General features: G+C 45.4%; 1 protein-coding gene across 1 annotated transcript in view; it reads right to left on the minus strand.

Moving 5' to 3' along the window:
• LOC135378260 (hemicentin-2-like) overlaps nucleotides 1-25,938 on the minus strand; it is a 470,289-nt gene that overhangs the window by 207,916 nt on the left and 236,435 nt on the right. The window lies entirely within an intron of this gene.

Raw genomic sequence — 25,938 nt, forward strand, 5'->3', positions numbered from 1 at the left:
GCGACAGGGAGCCGTACGCCTTTTGTGTCAATTATCATATATCCAAACATGACACAAAAAGGCGCATGCCCCCCCCCCCCCATTTCCCTCTCTCTTCGAATCAGAACCCTACCATTCGTGGCAATGGCTGGCGCAGAGCGTGTGTACTATGCGGTGAAGTTATCTTTTTAGAATGTAGTCTGGTTAACCTTTCCTTTCCTACCAATAAATATATCCCCCGCCCCTGTTTTCTGATATGCTGCTTAGAAATCGTAGGTTCAGCTCGCGGTTGAAGAACATAATATCGGGGAAGCCATTGAGGAACCGATACGAAGGCTTCGAAATTCCTCCTGTTCTGTTTGCTCGCCTCGTAGGCGTAAGCGCCGCCGGAGCCACTCGGCTGGCCTGCCCTGCTGTTTGTTCGGGGTGTGGGACACTGCCCTTTAATGCGGAATGGCGAACCTGTGTAAACATTCGCAGCGAAGAATGAAGCCAAAACAGTGATTCCGTGGCAAATCGCTTGGTGGTGCTCTTTTTCTCTATCTAATTCCGTTCTCTTTCACGGTCAAGTGTTCTTCACTCATATCTTTCCCTCTGTACTGGCACAGCAGAACAACATAATGTGTGTCGTTACCAAAAGTTCGCTCAAATATCCCTTTGCTTAGCACTGAAGTGATTCAAGTATTTCCGGCGTAACGAAAAACGCCCGCACTTAAACCGCACAGGAACCTTGAACTTGAGAGGAAGGAAAAAAGACGAGGCGACGCACGCTCGTTAATTTCCTTCTCTTCGAGCTCTACGTTCCTGCGCAGTATTAATGTCCACCGGCTCGTCGCCATCTTCTTTTGTTTCTTCTGCTTTTTTTTTTTTTTTTTTCAGTTTTAAACCTACACTCTTAGCAATGAACTTCACCGCATAGCACACTCCTAGCCCACCATCACCTCGAATGATATTGTTATCTGCCCTGATTTCTTGAAAACGGGAGGCGCCTGTTTCGTGACAATTATGCTGTTCATAATTGTCACGAAAAGGGAGTACGCTTCCTGTTTTCAATAAATCAGGGCAGGTAACGATATCATTCGACAGGATAGTTGGCTGAGAGCGTGCCCTGCGGTGAAGTTCATTGCTAAGGGTACACTTCAAGTTTCCGTGATCTAGACCCACGGACCTATGGCGTGTAAGACCACATTATCACAGCTGCTAGCAATATCGAAACCTATACATCAGGATACCGCTACTTTCGACCGGGAAGTACGTAATCAAATGTTTCAGAATAGCACTATGTTTCGCATATCATTGCATTGCGCCACATCAGAGCCGCTTTTGGACAAAAACCTTAATTGTTCCAGGGTAAACGATCTACCCTGGAAACAGGCTGCAAACAACGATATTCATGTGGTATTCCTTTCCCAAACACTCGCTATAGTCGCATGCTTGCTGTAGAACGAGGTGTACGTTGGAACATATCGACGACTACAGGAAAAAAAAAGGGGGGATGGGCAATAAAACCAAAGCAATTTGCAGTCGTACAAGGCTGTCGTCGATACACCGAAAAAACAAGGCCACTTTCCTCTTTGCGACGAAACACGACTAAAAAAAATGACGCACCTATACACGCTTCGGATTACTCACACTTTTTATGACATGCCATATTACAGGCTCCACTCAATAACTGCGAGACGCTTTCTTCAAGACAGCGGGACATCACGCACACACACACACACACACACACAAATAAGAATACCAAACGGAAAGACAGCATCATCAACCTGAATGGAAATATATAAATGTACGATATCGCAATTGCGATGCAGCCCAGTCCCCGCACCGAGGTAGATCTTCAGCGAAAACCAATATCATCCAAATGCACTGCCGTATACAAGGAATAATAAAAAGGATCAAAGTAAACAGAAAGTCTGGAAGTATATAAAGCGAGCAATGCCTCCTACTGCTTTTAGAGGCAGCGCGATAAGCTGATAGTCCCTTTTGCCTGGAGGATAAAACAGTTATCGTAGGAAAGAAAATCCCAAAAGACTGCCTCGTCTATGTATTCTTTACCCCTCTCGTTCTCAGTGTGTTCTCTGCCGCGCGTTCTCGAGTGCGTTCTTGGAGCCCAGGCATGCCCATCACGACATAACCTAGGTTCGCAGTAATAAAATCTCGACAGGCTCACTGGCAAATCATGTGCGCCCTTATGTGCTGGCGTTGTGTGAGCTCTTGTAAACGCAAGGTATCCGTTGTCGGAAGATCCCGAAATGAGAAAGGATCAGTTGCAGGGAACTGCCTCAACTGAATGATTTTCGTGTCGAACGAAAATCACGCGGTGGGCTGTTTCGCTGCACTGGATCGTCTCCGCCTGCACTGCGACTAGTGAAGGAGCTTTCTTTGTCTACAGTGTATTTCCCCTAAAATGATAAAAAATTCTAATTGGCGACGTACTCGCCAGAGGATTGGGGACTTTCAGCAATTACCTTCTATAAACTTTTGCCCTATTTAGGAAGACTTTGGACAATTTTTATATGAGTTTTTTTTTTTTTCAATTGAACTTTGAAGATTGCCAAGCGAATCTCACTTTTTTATGACAGAAATATGAAGTCCTCCAGGGATAACGACAGACCCAACAAAAGCTATGCACAGTATCGCAACAGAAATAGTCGGAAAAAAAATTGTGAAAATTACGTTTTAGCCCCGCCTGCGTGATCGTCGCAAAGAAGCGCGCGCGACATGTGCGTCTAGAGGAAGAAGTTTCCCCACCTCTTGTTTTCCCCCATTTTGACCTTGATGCTGGTGACTACCGTCTTATCGCAAAGAAAACAAAATAACCGTCTTATCACAAGGAAGGAAAAAGAAATGAAGGCGGGGACATTTCCTCCTCTCGACGCACATGTCGCGCGCGCTTCTTTGCGAAAATCAAGCAGGCAGGGCTAGAGCGCAAGTGTCACTAATTGTTTTCTTTATCACATCACATCACATCAGAACGCAGAACGTGGGGCGCCAGCGGAGCAGAGAGAGTAAAACAGAGAGAAAGAGAGAAACGGCAGTACAGCGAGCGTGTTCAAGCGTCCAAGTGCCGTTTAATAGCTGCTCCAGGCGAACGAAACTCGGAGCGTCCGAGAAGCAGTAAGAGAGCAGCTATTTAACGCGCCCAGTGTCAGCAATCCGAAACGATCAAACACATACTGTCGTGCATATCCTATGAGATGCGGCCAAAATATCCTGTACGAGGACCCAAAAGTACCGGTTTACGCTTTGACGTTGTATGAGGTATTCACAGAGCGTAGGATAAAACAACAGATCAGTTATAGCGCAGCAAATGTTCTAAGCATTGTCTATTGCGTTTCCTTTTTAGCGAGCCGACATGCAGTGATACAGAGCACTGCAGAAAGCAGCATTAGTTTCCTCCAGCCTGCGATACGGGAAGAGAGCCACCCTGACAGCGCCTATAGCAGAAGACAACGCCTTCATAACGAGCTTCACCCTCCCCCCGCACCCCACCTCTAACTGTAAATAGATGACCAAAACACCCTCCGCCGTTATTTTTACGAAGCACCACGAAGGTCCGAAGGCCGGAATGGCGTTCAACTTAACTTTGATGCGAGCTGTACATGTAGCAAATAAGTATTCCACTACGTCTGTATGACAAGTGGCGCACAGTCGTCGCTGTTACTTTGTCGAACCTGCGAATAGAAAACGAGCACGCAGCTAACGCTTCATGTATGCCAAATATTTACGTTAATTCGACGGTAAAACTTCGATATTCCTTTCCGTCGCCCCCTGTCGATGAAACTTCCCATCCATCATCTCGCAATAAAGTTGTTGTTGTTGTTGTTATCCAATGTATTGTACTCTCTTCAAGCATTTTGTAGTAGCTAGACTCAGTCGAGTCACTGTCTCATCTTTCTAATTGTTTCTTTTTTTTCTTTACGAATAATGTTGTCTGATCTAAAATTCTAAATTAACGATATAAAAATATGAAACACGACGCGTCCAAGTTGTTAACTAAATAAGTGGTACAACGAATTCACCTACCGAGATGTAGCACAGTATATTAATTGCAGAAATGTTTCGATGGACAAATCAAAAACTCTTCGAAGCAAATTAACCTATGCACCCAATCCGAGCCACGTTCAGAACGGTACTTGATGAGTCTAGTGAGCACGAACACATGTGTACCACTACGGAACCTACTCAGGGATGCCACGGAGAAAGATTTATCCGCGTCGGATACGTAAAAACCGCAGGAACACCATCGGCCATGCAAATGGCCTCACTGCCTAGCTACTCATGCCTCACTGACCTGGCTATGAATTGAGAGTGGCCATTTCAGAAAGTGCCTCCAGCAAGTGCATACAATCTTCTGTGGCCCATCTCATAGAGACAACAATACAAGTATATAAACATTTCGCATTTGCGCTTTTGTTAATGGCTGTATCGAAATTCCTGCGCCAATCTGAGGGCGTAATATGCATGCCGTGCATGCAGGGCAATAAAATTCGGGCAGGACTGTGTTGTGGTCACGGTGTTCGAATAACACAGTAGCACGTATGGTCACATCACGCGAGCTGTCAGAGAGATGAGACGCATTAGGGAGTAGTTGTGGATCGTACGCTATCGCTTTGCGCATGCTGTAAGATAGCGTTGCCACCATTTTACATGTGCAGCAGCAGTAGCAGTGTAGCAGGTAGTAGTAGTAGAAGTAGTAGTAGTAGTTGTTGTAGTAGTAGTAGTTGTTGTAGTGGTGGAAGTAGTAGTAGTAGTAGTGGTGCAGCAGCAAGGATGACTTACGATGAGCGTGAGCGGGCTATTTTTCAGGATAAGCGTGCGTACGGTGGAAGCTCATACGTGAGCATCTCGCAAGATTACGGCTAGTATGGGTTATTCCTTGGTTTCAGCGTCTCGTTCGTCAAGATCGAAAAGCAAAGTATACTGAAAGTACAAAATAACACCAAATATTGCAAAAATAAATTAGCACGTCTCGTTTAATAGAATCTAGTCAGTTGTTATTACATTTCGGCTGTCTTTGTAGTGTGGTTCAGCTGCAGACGGCCATTTAGTGACACTTGCGTCGACCGCGTTCGCGCAAAGGGCTTGCGAAACTGTTATTCCAAACTTTAATGGCCAGTGTACAAATACTTTTGAGCTTTCGAGTACTAAAACAAACAAAAATTTACTAAGTTCACAAACAAGTTGTTTGTTGGAGACGTGCGGCAAAAGCGCAAGGTAAATTGTGTCACAAATGAGACCATCGAATTACAGTGTGGATAATCATTCCGTATACTTGCGCACGGGGGTAGAAAGCGGGTAATTTCTCGCCGGAATGCAAACGGGAGGGATTACCTTCTTGTTGCCACCAATTTTCTCGATGATTCCTTGTGCCGCTGGGAAATGCGAGGAGATTAAAATCTCAGCTCGCCAATTATCGTTGGTTAACGTTTTAACGAAAGGGACACACAAGAAATAAATCTATAATCAGATATAATCTCTATTTTTTATCTTACGCTCCCTTAATTTCGTCCTTCACCCCTAACTTGTGGAGAGCGCGGGCCGTGCGCCTTTTTGTGACTGCATTTATAGGTGACACAAAACATCTCACGTTTGCAACAGACCAGGGGAGGGAATGATGTGATTCGGGATGACGGTTTGGCTAGGAGCGTGTCACGCGCTGAAGTTCTGCTTCTAGAGTGTGTGTAACTAATTTAGGCCAAACATTTTCAAAACTCGGTCACATAGGAGAAGAAAAGAGTTATTGCCTAGAGGCTTTTCCAGTCCTTTGTCTGATCACGTCAGCACACAATCCTTCAGGAAACGCAGGAATCATTCGGGAACAGATCTTACGCCGACTGCGACTCCTAGAGCTCCAGTTAATCTCAATATCAATAACTACGTGTGTCAGGAAACAAATTATTTAACTTTTTTTTTCTTGTGTTCGCCTTTCTTAATTTTCCACCATAGCATATTTTTGCCTGCTGAAGAATTATTGGAGTAACAATCGATTACAGCTGTTCTAATAACGTGACTGCTACACGATAAAATGGCACTTCCGAATCACCTTATGTATATTCCATGTTTATCGCGCCCAGTTAAATGAACGAAGTTCTAGTGAAGTGAACGAAGCACCGCATTCGTCACACTATCCGATCAAGAATGATTACTTCACGAAACCCCACGTGCTGCTTAAAACGTTGGTTGACGACGCTGACCTTTTTCCCGAAGAACAAATCAAGCACACATCAGAAGCAGCGCCTCTGCTGGCGCAATAAAGCCCGAAATCGCATATCCCCAGCTGTATCTGCAGCGCATTCGCCCCTTTCGCAACACGCGCATACCGCGAAATGGTTATAAAAAAGGAAATATATCGAGAAACAAATATATGAAGGCCCTCAGGGTCTGAATTTTTCAGATAGGAACCGCGATTCAGAAGCCCAGGGGCAAAAGCGAGCTTTCACCACACAAATCCCCCGACTGGGATTAACCAGTGCTGCAAGGGGTATCCCAGTAATCCTTTTTCAGAGCTTCCAACACTGGTCCTCTCGTTATATTAGTTATTTTTTCTCTCACACACTCTCTCTCTCTGTGTTTTCTTGCGTGCATTCAAAACCTTCGCACGTATATCCAAATCTTTCGAGGGGAGTGAGAGAGTATAGCTTCAGAAAACGCGCGAATAAAAAAGGAATAAAAGTAAATTTATCGGTTTCCCCAGCGTTTCCTCTTCAAAATCGAGATGAAATTCCCGCATTAAGATGCGCTCTATCTCTAAGACGGTTTCTCTTCTACCGCCAGTCGCTCTTTTCGCCTTTCTTTTGCCCATCTTCTGGATGCGAGAACCAGCGAGAGGAAAGAGAGGAAATTCTCAGATGCCTTCTCACCATTTTGTTGCTTCTCTCCTTCAACTTTCTGCACTTCTTTTTTTAACATTACACTCCTCTAAATTAAATTCTAGAGCGACGGCACAGGATCATCCGCACCATAGAAAGAAAATGCATTAGTGGGATCGCAGAGAATAATTTTTACATTACAGCGAAGCTGGCAGAAATTTAAATGCGACACTGTCGTGAGTGCAGTGGCATGCCCAAGCGCTGTCGGTTGACATTAAACCGCTAGAGAGAACGTTTTCGGGTTAAAGGAGAGAAAGGGCTGGATATACTGCTATTCTGCTGTGGCTAACCAAACGTCACCATTTTCCTTTCGCTTAACGTTCCTTAAGGTTATTTTGTAAGATTGATGTAACAACAAACAGCAACAATAAATTATAAACCATAATGTCTTATAGGCTGTGGGACGTCCGATTGCATGTTGGTTGCTATTCCGATAACAAGCAGTGAATATTGTTAACGTAGGTTCGGTATCAACAATTACAATGAAATTTGTCTCCCTAAGAAGCCGTAACAGCAACAACTGTTATAATATGGTACGAGTACCGTACATGTCGCTGCTAACATTTACATAAGCATTTATACCATCAGTATTGCACAATGTATACGTTTTACCATGAAGGTGCCACTTAGTGACGGCGTCACTGTAAGACACCAGAGTCTTTCCATGGCAGAGCAGTTGTTGCCACTCAAACCGTCCTGCAGCTGCTACCTTTGTTTTGCATTGAACAGTATGCAGTCTATAAATCGTCATAAGTCAAGCCTTAAAGCCACATTCACTCTGACCAACTCTGAAGCAAACCAACGGTACATGGAAAGCTATAAACAATTGTTCTTGTACGCACCTTGTACTCCAGCTTCTGGAAATGCTAAATCCAACAACCTTACTACGTGGCAATCAGCTCATTCAAAATGTAACTGAGTTGCTCAATATAAAGTTTGTGTGGCGTCTTAAGCCGAGAAACTCTGATATAAGCGTTTATCGTGCATGTTTTGCTTCACAAAAGCATGCTTGTCATGAGACAACTAACACGTGCACAATCACTTCTAAAAGGTGCACCTATTTCTGTGACCGGGACGGCAGTCCTAAACTCCTACCCACTTAGCATTCTAGAATAATGGGCCGTCTGGTTCGCGATCACTTGAACAGTGATTTGAATTTACGATGACATACGCATTAGTTCCTTCGACAGTTTCACCTGCCATCGAAAACGACCTACCGCATAATTAAGCAACCAGTGTTCCGACACCATAGTCAAGGGGTATCCATTCGTGGTATACATGTACCCTGAGACATGTACCCATGCATCCTGGCACTCACGTACATTGCCGCGGTCACAGCACTCGTTTACATTTCTAAGCCCAGCAATGTTCACTACTCACCCGAGAAGTGGTCTTCATTTATTCTGAATAGTTTACCTACTGGCGCCAAGGAGTCCTTATGCCACTCCACCTTCATTTTTCGACCATGCAGTGCAGCTGCGCCTTCCTTGTTTATGCTCTAACCTCCCTACTTATGCCCTGTCGCTTTCGCCCTGAAGACGTGCAGCGCATCTCTTTTGACAACACCTCCTCGTTTAGCCTACCCTTTCTCATCGCGCCAGTATGCAAAACGGAAGTACAGGAACCGCCAGGTACGTAGAAAGCGATGCCCACATGAAGTGGAGCTTGAAGACCTCTTGGATCGCCTTCGTGTTTTATGTCATGGATTCTTTCAAATGACATAATATTGAAGCCGCTGGGCTTTTCGTGGATTCCGGAAACCTTGTGAGACGGGGTGAGACGTTACAAAACTGAGTGTGGCCTGTGATCCTGGTGTGTTGTGTGCTCACATCGTATTGCAGATAAAACATAATGCCATATTTTCAGAAGGGAGACATCTGAGTATATAAGCAGGGTTCTTTGCCGGAAACGAGGAACGTTAACTACCCTAACACCGCGGTAAACGGAAATAGAACAGAAACGTAAACGTTGTCGTTTCCATTACCAGAAACCGAAATCGGGCAATAACTGTAACGGAAACGGAATGCACACATTCGCCCTTCAGCGAACTCGTATACTGGTGGACGTCGTCACATTTTGGTGGCTAGTGCTTGTCGCGGGTTTAGCTTATTCAGCCGAACAACAAATTAGTCAGCATAAGCAACTTGCGCAATAGGCGAGGTGCAAATCGATAGGGTGAGCAGAGATCACGGTTATGCGTGTCTATGACTTTCCCATATCGTGTTTAGAGTGTTGGAAATAAAATGGTGAATGTTAAATAATGATATTTTTATAAGTTGTAGAGCGCTTCGCAAGCGTTGCACGAAACTAAATCGGAATACTCAGCAATCCAATCCAATTTATTAATCCAGTCCTCATAAACCCAGAACTGTTGAGCACACGTCAAAATCGGTATCGAAAATTGGTTACAAACAAAACCAGAAACGAAAACGGATGTTGGAAATGGCTACTTTGCTGGCGTGGAAGGCACTGATCCCAGATTCACAAACACAGGCCTTGCATATTTGCGATTACACTGAAGCCAGAAACAAAACCACAGTAAGGATAGAGAGTGGTCTAGATTTTCATGAAACCAGAGGATTCCAGTTAGTTCAGGAAAACCAATTATGGCGTCCTGTCACCTGCCTCGAAAGCCTGTTCAGTTCATGGTGATGTATATGTAAGTCCTGGCCAACCCTGCATTGGTAAACACTTGTTTGCCGACAATTTTTTGGCCTGGTTCATTCGCGTTTTTATTTATTTATTTTATTTTATTATTTTATTTTTTATTTTTTTAGCAACGGCCAACTTTCTATGCTACTCCGGAAATGTGTATATGCAAAAAGCGACCGGTTTTGACGAAGTATGTACGATCTGCAGCTAGCGAAAAGTAATCAACAACGAGCTTCTTCCTTTATTACTGCTGCACTATCATGAAATGCTGAGGCATTGGAAGATGAACAATAACTATTTTAATCGCCAAACAGATATCTGTAAGTTACAAACGTGTGTAATTTAGATATTCTCACGGCTATGCCGCTTCGCTGCTTGGTACATGGCTCAGCGACGCATAATAGGAAAAAAAAATATATATATATATATATATAAGCAGGAAAAATCAGAAGACGACAAAGAGCTTACAGGAAAACACAAAGGGGAGTTTATTAACACATATAGGGATAGGGGTCGACGTTTCGGCAGTCAGCGCTGACTGCCGAAACGTCGACCCCCATCTCTATATGTGTTAATAAACTCCCCTTTGTGTTTTCCTGTAAGCTCTTTGTCGTCTTCTGATTTTTCCTGCTTATTTCGTTCTCGTGGTCAGCCGCCCTCCTAAGCTTCTAATATATATATATATATATATATATATATATAGAGAGAGAGAGAGAGAGAGGAAGAATCAAAGGGTGGCGACGGGACAAGCGCAGACTCCAAGTTTTGGCGTAAGTAAATCATCTGTGCACGTAATCTCTTAGCGCATCGGTAGCATCGTTGATCCCGAAAAGAAGTTGGTTTTCTCCAGGGGAGTCCGAAAGTTTCATGTAGGCGGCCTAGAAGCTTTCACCACAGCCTACAGACCTGCCCCCTCCTGTTACTCTAATGTGCGCTCCCAGGCACACTTCTCACCAACGTAAGCACACCCGGACCTGATACCTTGGCCTGACGCAACCGTCGTATTCGGACCTGACCTGAACGGCGACAACACTTGATTTTAGTGATGGTGATAGCGGTGTTACGTCGCGACAGCCGATACGAGACCCCGTTTCCAGAAGTGATTCGGTGAAACCTGACCTGAAAATGGCCCATCAGCTGCAAGGGTGTCTTTGGAGACATCGGCTTGCGTCAACATCCAAGCCGAAGGCAAAAGGCTGTGCGTGTCCTCGAACTGGACCCGAAGTTGTTCATGGCCTCCAGGTATATAAAGCCAGATGCGCTTACGTTGGTGAGAGATTTGTGACATGTAGTATACATTGTTTTAATAAAGTTTAATTACGTTAGGTATTTGTTTAGATGAGTTTACATACGGTTTAGAGATAACCGCATAGCAATATTTCGCACCCGTGCAAAGCTTTCGAAAAGTTCAATGACATCACACTGGAGAACCTACAACAGCACTGGACAATCGCACAGAACAGAAGAATGGAAAATAAACGAGCATGAGAATTTTAGAGAAAGTCGCGAAGGCAATACAATTAACAAAATTAAAAGCAAAAACAGAGAGGAAGTAATCATTACAACACTGATCCAAGTTTTCTGTTGCTATTTTTACGCACAAAAGGTATGTAACACCGCAAAATTATGTGCATATGGATGCGTATTAGCGGAGAGCCCCTACGCAGAACTGGAAATATTCGCGCATTTCATTAGCATAACGGTGTTTGCAGTATCTTTGCACTATCTGGGTTTCTTTTCTCAATGCGTCCCTACGATGCAACGCGCACGCATTGATGTGCACACATTGACTGTCTAATGCGAGTACACAGGAGGTCCCCGAATGCCCGTTTGGCCCTTTGCAGTCTTATCCCGATTGTTCAGCGTACGATAAGCAAATAAGAATGTCCATAAATTAGAGAGGTGCATAGAGAGAACGTATACCGCGTTACGCCGCAATAATTAGAAGTCGGTAAAATCTAGAGGCCGGGTAAGTAAAGTGGCATATAAAAACAGCTCAGGTACGTGCTGGGGAATGCGCTGCAAAGTACAAGCGAAATGGGTACTCATTTGCGCAACAGGGAAAATGTGGCAGGCACAGCTGAAGCTCCTTTTCTGTATTTAACATTTAAAAACGGAAAACTGAATTTCTGGAGCTGTAGCTTTATTCAATTCGATTCAACCTTTATTTTTTTCACTCACTGGTGGGTGGGGCCGGGGGGGGGGGGGGGGGAAGCGGCAGAGAGCAGCTTGGCGAGCCCACCGACACTGGAGGCGACAGCAACAACAGCCCCACAGTACACATACGCAAGGTATGTGTACTCCATATACTTAACATGTCCACATACTTAACATGGCACTACTCACGATACAAAATCCTACACACAAAAACCGTTGAACACAGAGTAACAGGCCATGACAACAAAAAGAAAGAAGGAAAGAAAAAGAAGAAAAGACCTGACGAGTAACAACAACAACAACAACAACAACTTTATTGTGAGATGATGAATGGGGAGTTTCATAGCCAGGGGCGATACTCTACTCCATTGCTGGTGTTGATGTGGGGAATGAAATAATGAGCCCCTTCACAATAAGGATCGAAGTCCTATGGAGTCCTATGCAGAAAGCTCAAGAGAGCTACCAATTTTAGCTGATAGATTTTACTTTACTTTACTTTACAATTTTACTTTACCAAGAGAGCTGGTGTACCAATTTTAAATTTAAGAGAATATCTGAAGTAGGTATGCTTACGTAACATTGGCAAAAAATCGATATCTTACGTACTGAGTCTTTTTTTTTTGTTCCATGTTAGCGCCGCGAAGCAACTGTGGCTATGAGCGGCGTATAGGGGTGGACAGATGGAGAGAGGACAGCAGGAAGGAGATGGGAACGGAGGGTTAGTATGCGTCCTGGGCCGACTTCAGGGCGAACTGTGCCGACATTCGGTTGGAAGTCTCCGCAAAACCCAGGGAAAACCTCAGACAGCACAGCCGGTGGTAGGATTCGAATCAGCCACCTCCCAGTCTTCAGCACGACCTTGGCTACTACCAACGAGCGGGACGCCTTAACCAGCTCGGACATGCTGGTTGCACTGAGTCTATTTAAAATACGTGGTAAAGTATTTCTAAACGTGTGTATTTCATACCATCAGAAGTACGACACGCGGGAACATACCAGTATTCAAAATGTCTACCAGGATACACACGTAGGTTTGGACGAAGATCTGTCAATGCGCTGATAGTAGTAATATTTATGAAAGGAAGAAAAAAAAATCTTGATTTCTAGAAAAGTGACGTATGCCATTATGTTTGTGAACATGTGTACAGAGTATCGTACAGCAGGTGTTCCGTTTTTTCTGTTGGAATGACACTTTTATGTCTTACTGGCTTGTTGCTCGACGACCCCCATTAACAATTAACATATCAAACGCATGACGCCTACAAGAAGCACAGAATCAAAATAGCAACTATGAGACAACGCTGCGGGTACAATGTAGCTTCCAACTGAAGCTCATCGAAAAAGCGACATCACTTACCCTTTTTTCCGGCGCTACAATAAAATTCGATCGGCACAAGGTGTCACTGGCTGATCATGAGTTATTCTGAGGGAGTCCTGTTTCGTGGCGGGGGTGCGGCAATTTGTTATCCGCCAGGATGAAATCGAACGCTTCATTTGCATAACTCGAAGGAACTTGATCTCGGAGCTAATGTGGTGCCAGGGGCCGAAAATTGAACCCTCATTTTCACTCATTTCCCAGGCCAGCTGTTTTCCATTTACCCGAAAGTAATCGATGCCCCACCACCTCTGCCTTCGTTCCAGACACAATAGAAAGTCGAAGTTGTCGGCTGAATGAACGCTTCGTGGTGAACTTCTCGAGAATTACAACGTTCTAAAGACGGTGTTTAAACAACGCCACCACCACTGCAGTTATTCTCAGGGCTAGACAGGGGCAACGTTTACTTGAGTCTGAAGAACACAACAGGGCAAAAACACAAAACGAGGAGTATGCTTTGTGTTTCTCATACTCAAGGAAATGTTGTCCCCGTATACACCATGAAGCTGGCTCGCACGCTTAAAATATCGGTGCTTAAAATAAAAGCAATAAATCTACTTGATTATCCGCGGAATTTTGCACGGCAGTTATCAGAAAGACGAAGATTCTTGTTAGTGTCGCTCACGCTAGCTTCCTCATGTTAGCATAACTTAAGAAGGTTTGATACGAAACTGGAAAAAAAAATATATATATAAAAGGACGTAGACTCGGCTTCTTCAGCGCGTCAACAGTATCTATAAATGAGTGAGAAGCTCTTTGTGAGAGGAATTGTAACATCTAAACAGGCGCGAGAGCCAGGGTCGATCTTGCTCATATCGTATGGCGATGATGACACAACATTTCATTTTTCTTCCTGGCAGCTAATAGTATCACCTTTTACGAATAAAGTGTCTCTATTTCTCTTTCTCCTTACGTGGTGAATTCCCCCATTCATTATCATTAACTTATTTCTTGTTGGTGTTGTTGCTGCTGTTCTCTTTCTCACTCAACATGAGAGGGCTCTATTTCTTCAACTTTGTCCTCCCTTTCACGTTACCTCGCGTTTATTTGCTTCCTTGATGCTAAGAGTTGAGACGAGTGCAAAGTGAGCCGACTGGGCAAGGACCACAAATTCTCAATGTTCACAAATTAAAGAATAAACTTATTAATAAATCAACGAAACTTAAAATCGAACCTAATATGCCCTTCGAAGATGCATGATGTGTATTGTGCCGCCAATTACATTCGTAAGTACCGTCGAACAGACATACTGAACCGAAATTAATTTGTCTGTATCAGTTTGGAAGGCGATGAGTTCTGTGTATCACAAATTTCAGCATTGTACCTGGAGGCAAAGTAGAAACAAAACGGCAGCGTGAAGCTATTTCCAGTTACTTAAAGCTCACTCAAAAGTGCAAAGAAACGGGGATTTATGCAAGACGTACGTTTATGATGGAGTAGAGAACTGAAAATAAATTCTGCATATTGAGCAAGTTGTGCATCACATCTTTACGCAGAGACCTGAACGACTGTCTAGACTCTAGAAGCCAAATCCGTTTAATGTGCCCAAACTATTTAAAGTGCGAAAATCCGGACATCTTTTTTTAACTAATTCTGCACAACGAAATGCTCCTCGAGCTGTATGAATCTGAATAAACACAACCATGCTGAAAGAGCAAAGGTGGGGCTTCTTGTATATGCCTAAACAAATGCAGGTTGTGGGATGAAAACGTCTCAGAAAACCTCCCGGGGCACCGTACGCTCAGAACCATTATTTCCTCTCGCTATATTTCACGCCAAAGCCAAATGCTCTCGGATTGGGGATTATTAATCTCCAGCTCAGATCAACCACAAGCCGGGGAACCTGATTCAGCATAACAACGAAATGTGAACGTCTTTCTTTTTTTTTGTCAGAAAAGAACGCCTCTATGCAGAGACGTGGCCAGGAAGAGGGGGTGGGCGTTCACCCCCTACCCTCGAAATCGTACCTTTGGTTGTGCATGTAGGAGACCGAAAACAGGGGTGAAATACTCTCCCCCATGTAAAGTTCCCGTAGAGGCCTTCCCGAAATATTTTTCTGGCTACATTACTGCCTCTTCGGCTTATGCTATGTAATCCCGTTTGGTTTCCCCGGGACATAGGAGGCACTTTCGTGGAAAGCGGGCAACTTTTGAAATTTTGACAGCCTCTCAAACATTTCGGTAAGAGCGCATCTGACTTCGACATGCGAATACAGGATCAGATGTTTGCCTTGTGACACCGTCGACTATGGATGTAGTCCGCCCCATTTGAGCTTCCCTCAAGTATACACATGTGTGATGCTTGAAACGTCTTGAAATACTACCACATTAGGGGTAGTCTTTGCGGAAAATCTCCTTTGCGAAATGCAAGATTGAACCCCCCCGCAGAAAAAAAAAAAAAAAAAGGCGAATCACAGTTTAATACTATCCCACTCAGATCATGCGACTAAGTGGCCACATCGATCCCAAATCCGCTTGTCGTCTAGCACCCTTGGATGGCACGACCCCTGCAGACGATAGCGGTAGCATTACTCTACAAGATATGGGTTGCTGGTACGTCTAGCTTCAGGACTTGTGGTACATACAGAGCACCTCCTGACATCCTGTAGACGGTGCATTTCTACCCGATCAACACTTATGGCCCTGTTACACGGCAAATTGAATGTCATTCCCAGCGAATGATATTCGCACCACTGAATGACATTCGTTTCGTGTTACACGGTGAAATCAAATGGCAATACATGCGAATGATATTCGCGTATGAGTTCGGGGAACTCATTCGCTTTTCCGCCTCGCACCTTTACCTCTCGCACCTCACAGTAGAGAGGTATCAAAAACAACAATGATAGACGGTTCGAAGAAATGAAAGGCGAATGAAAGGTTGTACTCCAACATTTTATCACGAATTTTATAATTTTTGACACGAAGGAAGGAAGTCTAAACACTGTTTTTCGGAGAACTACCCTCGTTCCCAGTCACCCAGTCACGTTGCCAAGTGCGGTGCACATAGCCTTCTTAGTTGTTTTTGCTTGAGGTACCTAGCCACTTAATTGTCTTTGGAAAGGCAACTATTTTGTGAAATAATCTAATGTTTCGCTAGTTTCGAGCAAAATAACTAAAAATATAACTAATGTACATGTATAATGCTTCATATGTTCGGCCCTGGTGTCTTAATGATCGACAGTGAGGTCATTTACGAATGACATGCTGTTTCTTCGTGTAGCTCGATGTGAGACAAATGAATGACATTCGGTGCGACTGTCATTCGCTGGGAATGCCATTTGGTTTGCCGTGTGGCAGGGGTATTATGTGTACACTGGCCAGAGATAATCAATTGCCCGTTCGAAGTGTGAACGTGCCGGGAAAGTGATGAAATGAGCAAAGAAAACCCGCGCTCTGCGCCCTGGTGCACTTCCTCAAAGTATACAGATACTCGACCGTCAGCTGAAAACCCACAAGGTCGCCAGCCAGAAATGGAGTAGTGCCTTGTTTTAGCACCAGAATCCTGCAGTTGTAGTGCGGACATACGGCTGCATCTGTTCCTTGTTTATCCCCCCTCTCTCTCTCTCTTTCACGCGAGCTTTTTTGTTTCCTAAAAACACACAAAAATGACAGGGGAGGTATTTTGTGTATCGTAGGGGAAAGTCCGGTCAGATGATAATAGTGAGTTTTAGTGGATCGTACGCTATCGCCTTTGCGTACGTAAGGAATAGCGTTGGTGGTTATGCGCAGGCGCAAAACATAACTAGAGCTTCGCGCACTGCGCAGAACCACTACGCTATCCCCTACGTACGCAAAGGCGATAGCGTACGATACACTAAAACTCTCTAATATCGAATGGGCCGAACTCATTCGGTTTTTCAGGTGCAGGCGACCAACCTGGAGGAGGCATATCAACTGCCATACCGCGACCGTTTTCATTTTACAGCGTCAGCTGTGGAGACTTCCCCGAGATCGCGTCGGCATCGTCGGCTTTCGCATGTCCGTACAAAACCCTTATCGCATGTGCGCTCAGCGCTGGGAGTAACGAGGAGAATCCCGCCAGTTTACAACCGCTATTGATGAAAAGTGAAAGTACGTCAGTTTTACAGCGTCAGCTGTAGAGTGCAGACTTTCCCGAGATCGCAGCGGCGGCGACATGTGTGTGTGTGTGTGTGGGGGGGGGGGGGGGGGGGGTAAGGATGAAAACCGCACCGGCTTACAACCGCTATCGGTGGTATCACCAGATTTTTAGTATATTGCTGAAAGCGTACACGACAAGAGCCCCAAAACGCGAGAACCCATTCACGCTCTTTAAAAACCCCTGTGTGCGGGGCTCCTGTAACCACTAGAATGGGTCGCCCCAAGACTGTGAAAACATCCGAGCAAGTAGCCGCAACAAACGAGCAAGTGGCAGGCCAAGCGACGAGAGAGAGATTAATCACCTCACAATAAAGTTGTTGTTGTTGTTTGATATGTAATGGCGTTGCTCATTACTTGGTTGAAAATTTAGGTTTAACTTGGTGGAAGGGTACAAGTTGCCCAGAAACGCCGGTCTTCCGCGAGCGACGTTAAAATACGGGGTGTCATGTGCTGAGCTTCCAGCGCACGCTACAGAACCCTCAGGTGAGCAAAATTAATCCACAAACCGACCACTGTGGCGTCGATCATGATCACAGTTGTCTCGCAACGCAAAGCCACGAATTATTGTCAAAATTCACGTACCGTTAGGAAGCCAGTAGGAATTGTGCCTGGTTTAAGGCAAGCAAAATCCACAGACCGGTTTATTTCCTTTGTCGCTGAGCAAGTCACCAATAAGAGTACGAAACAACAACAACAGATAGATCATGACTATTACATGGGGGTGATCCACGGCTGGAGAGCACTACCCTAACCCATTACACGCGAAACATTAGGTGTGAGATATGAGAGTAAAGTTCAAAGGAGCCATGTACAAATTATTTTAGAGACAATTGAGCTGCCCTCTGCTGACTGTGCTCCACCGAACAAAAGGAAGTTGAAGGGAAAAAAAGCGAAAGAAGCACCGATGGTCATTGGGATACAGAGCATGATAATACTACAAGCGTACGAACAACTGACATTCTCCCCCTATCTATGCTGAGACGAGTTGATCGAACGCTCCCTTTCCGCATGCCACGAAACACCTGTCGTCAAAGTGCTACATTAATTCATCGAATGCTACTTGATGTGGCTTTTACAGCTCAGTGGCGTTACCGCTTGAGACGAGTTCACTCAACCTGATGGTGTGACTGCGGTGCTGTAGAAGATCTAGAGCGCATTCTTCTTCATTGTCCACTCTACCAACCTCCCGAACCGCACCGTCCGGGTCTCCTAATGAGCTGGACTCTCGCCCCCCCCCCCCCTCTCTCTCAAAATTGCTTGGTCCCTGGTCAAATCCTGCCCACCAATGCACTGCCCTCCAAGCCCTCTCGACATTTCTGGTCACCGTAGGACTCATTATTTCATTCCCGCATCACGACCAGCAACGGGCTAGAGTATCGCCCCTGACGATGAAACTCCCCATTCACCATCTTTAAAAAAAGTTGTTGTTGAAGTGGTTTAGTTATGCACGATTACTGAATATGGCGAAAGTAATGCCGTTAGTTCATGAAACTAATGACGTCGGTCATGCATCACTAAGCATAAGAAAGCAATGAGCAATGTAATACCTTACTTTCCAAACTACAGTGAGTAATCGTGATGCATTACAAAATAAACATTACCCCATCTTCGTGTGCAGAGCGCACACGCTTCTTGTAAAAACCACTGGCTCGTCAGTCAATCTATGTCGCAGCCAGAAATGTATTTCACCTGTACAAAAGACCAACGGAACTGCAGTAAACTCTTTTACAAACCGTCTCAGACGAAATAATGTCACTGCCATTTCTACCCTGTCTCTGATCTGTCAGTAGCAGGCGCCTGCTATTGTTGTTACCGTTGGAGTGGCACTTTGCACCGCCCCCGAAGCTAACGTTGCACAACTACTAAAGCAATCTCGGGGGTTTCACAAGCACTTGAACGAATGTTGGATGGGAAAGCGAAAATGCCCGTCAAATTGTATTCTCGCTAAGGTGCATAGCTATTCTGGGGTTGAGCATGACGTCATACATGTGCAGACCCGAATGAAGCATATTGGATTGTGTGCCGTAACCGATTTACCAGTATACACTTGTACACAGAGATCTGAGAATGTAAACGAGAAGAAGAAGAAAAAGTCTGACTCGCCTTACGTGTAAGATCTACTCCCAATTAATTAACTATTATTAAAAACAGAAAAAAGATACCTCGCAGTATGCTTTGCAAGTATAGGTGGACTCTCTGCGCAGCTCCGCAGTTTCTCTCTCTCCCCGCGCGCTGAGGTGCGACCTCAGTGGTCCGCCGAAATACGGGGGTAATGACCCAATGTCAGGCGCAGCGGTCTTTTCTGCGAAGGGCATCTTGAAGCGAGGCCTACGATCACCCCGACATTGCCGCGCTGTGATTGGACAGACGCCTACGCCACGTTGTTCCTTCACAGCGGCGAAACGCGGAAGGGCTGTTTCAACCGGCAGCTGGTTTCGAATTCGATCTGTTTGAACACGTACGAATTTTGCGACACTTTTTTGTGTTTCCTTCTTGGAAGGCATCCAAGTGGGTATCACATTAACCTTCTAAAGTTATAATTCCGGATTCCTCGCGGACACCCGCAGAGGACGGTAGAAATGTGGGGAGGTAAACATTGCGCCCAGCACAGTGCATAGGAGATTCCCGGCGCGTACCTTACCTTGCGGCACGTGCTCGTGCACCACACCAATGGGCTCACTCGTCTTACGTGTAAATCTACTCCCTAGACATTGCAAAATTGTGGATCCTCAGACATGGCATCACCTAGCGTCTAAGAGAGCAGTTTGCTTGCAAAGGCGCTTGTCCTCTATTATAGTTACCTCGTTACCTATATTAGTTATAGTTGCCTCGTTCCCTTGGTGCGCCATGCCGAGTTTAAATCATCCAGCGGTTGCTTTGAACGCACTACAACGTTACTTTGAAGAAACCCGGCTAATAGGTATTTTGTGAATGTGTGATAACACGACAAGTGTTTCCCATTGGCTTCACTGTGACTTAGGCCCTGTTTCACCAACACAAGTTAACAATTAAACTGAGGTTAGGCTTCACTAACCTTGGTGTTAATCGCCATCCCTCTTGTAGAGCGGTTGGTAACACAGTGTTGTCGACTAACACCAAGTTTAGGGAAGTTTAATCCAAGGTATATCTAAACAGGTAGCGCAACTCCCATAGGCCCCTGTGTCTTCAGAATGACGCCATGATAGAGACAGTCAGCGTCATCCATCCGTTGCGCGGACTACTACGATTGTAAATAAATGACGTCAGAGATTACGTCAGCACTATGAATAATAAGTAGTGCATAATTAGCCATGGTACGTTTACATTCGCGCACTTTCTTTGCGTTGTTTTCATTGAAACGTTGTATTCATACATTGCAACAAAACATGGCATCGTCTGATTCCTGCTAACACTCACGATATCATGGCCGCTTGTCCCATGACGAAACTTTTTTTTCGCGGTGCCAGCAACAGGGGCTGCATTGTATTCATCTGTTCACACGTGTAATTCTTGGTTTTACAGCTCCGAGATGTGGACGTCGCTCCCTGTTTAACCCAAAAAGTGTACGAACTCCGCATTACAATGCTCGGACACACGGCACGGATACAGAGATGCACGGATAAACACGCCCACTGTGACACATGCGCAAAGGGAGCAGGACACGGAAATGTACTCGGGTGGTAGATGATTTCGTATATGTGCACGAGTGGGGCAATAGAAAGTTTTTTTTTTTACATTGAAATTATGTATAGCCTATTAGTACACACACAAGCCATACCCATGTTGTAAAGTTTTTCTGTTTACGATCGTACCTCCAGTACCAACACCCACGATCGCTCGCGCCTCTTGCTGGTAGCTTTGCCAATGGGTCTGATATGGTATTTTCGCTTGTTTTCGCTACCAGTTTAGATATACCTTGTTTAATCTCGGCTTAAGTGTTTACTGGTATTAGTGAAACCATGCCTTATCCGGCTAGTCGTCACTTCCTTTCCCTTTACTTTTTTTCTTCCTCCTTTATGTGTGCATTTTTTTTTTATTTCCAAACCAACTGTGTGCAGGTGTAAGCATAGCCCGCCCGACTTTGTCGAGACTTATGTCCCAATGTTTTTTCTTCTCTATTATCATGACCATCAGAATCTCCACCCAGTAATTATTTTATATAGGGTGTTTTTAGCTGCACCGGATTTTTATATATATAAAAAGCCATGAGAACATATATACCGTTTTTGCAGTCGAGTTATACGGCCAGGCGGACATCATCCCCTGCATGTAACTATACTACATGACAAATTACCTAAGCTTCGTTTCTGAACTCATGGGCTTTCGAGCAAAAGTGAGACAGGAGAGTGGGAGACAATCAACGTTGAAAGCCATTCCATTCAAAAATAATGGTTATAATAAAGGTGGACACATTGTACAACTACGAGGGGCGTTCAAGTCAAACCGGGACTTTTCATTTTTCGCAAAAGTAAAATGAACTTACAAGTGAGAAATTAGTTTTATTTTTCAACGTAATCTCCAGCTGGCACTAATGCACGCCAAGGAACGCCTTCAGTGACCCGAAGAGATGGAAATCGCTGGGGGCGAGGTCTGGACTGTAAGGGGGGCAGCAACTCCCAGCCAAGTTCCTGTAAGGAGCGTGTCATGAGATGCGCGGAATGCGGGCGTGCATTGTCCTGTAGCAGGAGGACTCCTTTGGTGATGAGGCCCGGCCGCTTTTGCTTCAGCGCCTTATGCACACCCCTGAGAACCTGGCAGTAATATGCACTATTGATGGTGGTACCACTGGGCAGAAAATCAACATGAACAACGCCAGCCTTGTCCAGAAAACGGACCGCGGCCATGACCTTACCCGCAGACGGGGTGCTTCGGAACTTCTTGGGAGCTGGCGAGCTCGGATGCTTCCATTGTTTTGATGCGCGTTTAGACTCAGGAGTGAAATGGTGCACCCACGTTTCATCGCACGTGATGATCCGATCAAAGAACGCCTGTCCTTCAGTGTCGAAACGGTACCTTAGCTCATGGGAGATTTCCAGTCCTCTCCGCCGGTCAAATACGGAGAGCTGCCTCGGGACCCAACGGGCACTAACTTTCCGAAACTGGAGGTGTTCACGAATGATAGTGTTCAACGTTCCCATAGAAAGGTCCGTCTTTCGAGCCAGTTCCAGTTCCAGGCATGTTATCCGTCGGTCCTTGAGGATCAGGCACTCAACAAGTTGGATGTTCTCAGGAACTATAACACTGGGCTCTGAGCCGCCCCGGCCGGTATCGTCCTGCACTGATGTACGGCCGTCTCCAAACCGTTTGCACCACTCAAACGCTTTGCTGCGGCTAAGTGTATCGTGGCCATACTGAGCCTGAAGTCTTCTGTGAATTTCAGATGACTTTACGCCTTCATTCACGAGAAACTTCATGACAATTCGCTGTTCGATGTGCGCGCTCACCTCGTTGTCGGCCATTTTGTCCAGCACGTGTCTTCTGTTCTGCACAAACTTTGGACGACCACGTGGTGAACGCGGAGGCCTCTCGCGTGTGAAAATGACAAAAAAGAAGCAGCGCGAGCCATTTGTACACTCAGGAGACAGAAAGTCCCGGTTTGACTTGAACCACCCCTCGTATATGTACAACTCGCGTATAACTAAAACGCTGGTGCTAGCGCTATACGTATTTTTTCACAATCTGATCGTGCCCTCAGCAAGCACTATTACCTGACGGGGAAATTTCCATGTTTACGCAGTGCTCCATATTTCAACATTTAATTCTATTCAAGAAACCTGCACATAGACATTTTTCCCCCAGGAATGAGCTTCAGACTACAAAAAAAAAAAAAAAAAAAAAAACTATTAGAAAATCTTTATTCATCTCCCCGATTATACGTTGACGTAAAATGGCACGTGAACTGCAAGCTGCATACAGTTGTTTTTAAAATTGCTGGTGATGCTGTTCAACAGAGGCATATCGGCTATGATTATAGTGTCCAGATGGCCCTGTAGTTATTATCGTTGCGTGGAATCATTCTCGCTTGCACTTTGCGTTCTACGAGCTGCTGAGAGTTCTGTAGAAGTCTCAATAACGTATTCGCGGTCCACAAAGGATAGACAGATCGTTAACATTGATTCGTTAGATACCCCTAGGAAGCAAACGTCACTCTATGCTGATAGTGACCGAGGAAACATGGTATGGCCTATGTTACACCATGCGCTCCCATGTGCCTCGCTATTTTGCATCGGTGATGCATATAGGCTCCGTCTTGGGGTTGCGTTCATCCCCCATTTCAATCATCTGCTCGGCTGCTCCGACTCCATGCTCTGCTCTCGCTGTGCCATTTTCGCAGATATCAAGCATGTGTTACTCGACTGCTATCTTTGCAACTCCTAAAGAACTGCACCTGCCGCACCACTCACATTGGCAACCAACATTGGCGCCCACCACTGAGCCAGTGTGCGCCACGTGTATGTCACGGGGTCCGATGCCCGGAGAATGCTCGGCAAAGTGTGTAACGGTGTATGCAGACGTATGTGGTTGGCCTGGAACGGAGTCAAGTCTCCAAGCCATGATCGTCCCTATACTTTATGTTTACAATCTTAAACCGTGCGTCACGTGCAACCGAATTTTTTATGCATCGCCTTCGTCCGGACGTACCTTTCGGTCGTGCCTGTCTCTACAAGACAGAAGAAGTGAATTCCCCCAATTGTCGCACGTGCGGCGAAGCTGAAAACAGAGAGCACTTCTTCCTTCGCTACTCTTGATAAAGTTTACATCGACGCTGCCTTTGCACTACCCTGAACCGAGTAGACCCTCGTCCACTAGAGGTACCGTAAAAGAGTTGAGGCGCCATCTTATAAGATGCCTTCATTCAATAGCGTAAGCCCTCTGGACTATAAACTCACAATGTTCGTCCCAACCACACTAAAAGTTTTCTAGAAAATCAAAATTCAAAACTGTGGGCAACACTCCACGGAAGTAGACATCAACTTGGGATTGCATGTCAAGGGCGGCGGCAAAACTACTTTGCACGCGTATAACACTGGGTCTAAAGCAGCGAATGCCGCGCCGCGCGAAAACCAAAATTACTGCATACATTGGCGCCAGTGTCGCCGGCTAAAATGAGGGTTGTCTCACACCAGGTGTCGCCCAGACCGATATTATCGCAATTCTGACAACGTTAAAAAAAATAAAGAATAGGTTGCGAAGTTTTCGTCAGCAAGAGGCTCTTAAATGCCACCAAACATGCCTGCTTGTTGCTCTACCGCACCCTGAAGCATGAGGAAACTGCTGTTGGACTGGGCGGTGAGCTGAGGCGACGAGCCCTGGGCCCCGATCTTGGACTCTGACATAGCAAGCGTTATCGAAGTTCGCGCGCTCGAAAGCCTGTTTTGGTAGGCTCGCGCAAGAACTCGTGGCGACTCACGGGCGAGGTGATGCATTTAACGCGCGTTATACGCTGTGCAAGTGCGTCTCTGCGCATTAGAGGAAGCAGGGAGAGGGAAGCGGGAGGGCGCCGCCGTAGCCAGTGGGGCTTCCCGAGTGGAGTAACCGGGAGAGGAGATATGCGCAGAACGCTCGGTTACTTGCAGAGCGTATGGGGATAACGACAAGTTGAAGATCGAGCTCCTGGTCAAAATTTCTTATCGCCAATCCCTTACCCTCTGCCATACGCGCACACATCCTTATTTCCTTTCACATGTACATGATTTGAACTAGCCGGCTCCTCGGTTGTCGGAGTGAACGCCTCCATAATTTTCTTACTACAGCTTATCTTACGTCATCAGTATCATGTCATTTACCCTTACAGTAGAACAGAAATCATTTTTAACACCCTGTTTTCTTTCTATAATACTCATTAGTAGGCCAGTAAAATGCACCATGAGAAGTAATTCACACCACAGAGTCATAATTATCGCAGAAATTAAATTTAAATACGGTGCGATATGCGACCGTGCGCAACGATGGTGGAGAGCAGTACCAGCCTGTGACCTTGCGCTGACGCTACACCGTCCGCGCTTGCTGATTGGTTCAGAGTATCGTCTGCAAGTCAGCTGTTCAGGGCTCTGAAGAAGCATTGCCCACAGGGAAACTTGCGCGGGACAATGAAATCCTCTATGCCCACGGTCACCCTTTCAATAGGGTAGGTTTACCGACTACAAAGAAGAAAGCCCTCACTCACGAAAAAAAAGACAGGCGCTGACCTCAACTGACCGCGCAGAGGTTATGACGTCATAGGTCGTCCCCTCTCCTCCTTGTTACATCCCGGGGGGCGAGTCGAGAGTGAAAGAGCGCAGCTGTGTTTGTGTACGTTTTTTTTTTTTTTTTTTTTTTTTTACTACATGCATCAAAAGCTTTTGTGCTGTTCGGCAAATTGACGCATATACTTTCATCAGATGACTTAAACTGAAAATATTTTGGATGACCCCCTGTACTCCTTAAGCTACATCGTGGGGGTCGTCTACCACCTATACAATACGGAGTCAACGAACTTCAAGCCGGGAAAATGGCCAAAGACGAGCTGTAGAAGCAGAAATACCTTCAAAAAAACAAACATTACACAAACTACCTGACAAAAAAAAAAACGTATATCTGCCAATGTTTATTGAGACGCCCGCGCGGCTAAGTGTTCCCCAACATTTCAAATGGCACCAAAGTGTCAAAATGCTTAGCGCACAGCACGAAAGACGTTTGAATTCCTTTTTCTTTTTTCAAATGGGACGTGGAGCTTTTTAAAACGGACCAACGTGGGCGTTGCCTGACGGCCGTCGTTGACAGCTCGCGGTCTCCCTTTCGAGGCGCAGAGGATCCAGAC

Source organism: Ornithodoros turicata, chromosome 1 (genome assembly GCF_037126465.1).
Source record: "Ornithodoros turicata isolate Travis chromosome 1, ASM3712646v1, whole genome shotgun sequence".
Taxonomy (NCBI): Eukaryota; Metazoa; Arthropoda; class Arachnida; order Ixodida; family Argasidae; genus Ornithodoros; species Ornithodoros turicata.